Source organism: Merops nubicus, unplaced genomic scaffold, assembly GCF_000691845.1.
Source record: "Merops nubicus isolate BGI_N331 unplaced genomic scaffold, ASM69184v1 scaffold22759, whole genome shotgun sequence".
NCBI classification, from domain to species: domain Eukaryota; kingdom Metazoa; phylum Chordata; class Aves; order Coraciiformes; family Meropidae; genus Merops; species Merops nubicus.
The window spans coordinates 26,220-26,752 of NW_008629275.1; positions in this window are offsets into that span (position 1 = coordinate 26,220).

The following is a 533-nucleotide window of genomic DNA, read 5'->3' on the forward strand; positions in this document are numbered from 1 at the left end:
GCCACGGTTCCACAAACTCACAGCAATGGAATTGGTGAGCTCAGAGGAGCCCGAGCTCCCCGACCCAAAGGCAGGGGGAAGGGAACAGTCACCCTTGTCACGGTGTGTCTCCAGGAAGAATCCCCAAAGCAGGGGGGTGGTCAGGGGGTGTGTAGTTTCTGAGATACTCCAAAAACTCTGAGGGCAGGATTAAGATACTGCATTCACTAAAACCCACCTGGACTCACACTGCAGCTCCAAAGGAAGCTGTGGCCTTGAAGCTGTGTGCTCAAAACCTCCACAGGAGTCCTGCTCCAGTGATGGGAAAGGGGCAAGAGCCCCCATGCAGGCATTCCATGCCAGGGGGTCCCCAAAGCACCCCCGAGCCAGCGCTGCCCACCTGTAGTGACATCTGTAGCCTCTCCTCCCATTGACAGCACAAGCTGCCATGACCTCAACACCACAAACATCACCTTGGGTCAGCATTTCAAACTGGCATCCCGGGAACCCACTGTCCAAGGGAAAAAAGCACGTCTGTTCTTGCACTCTTTCCA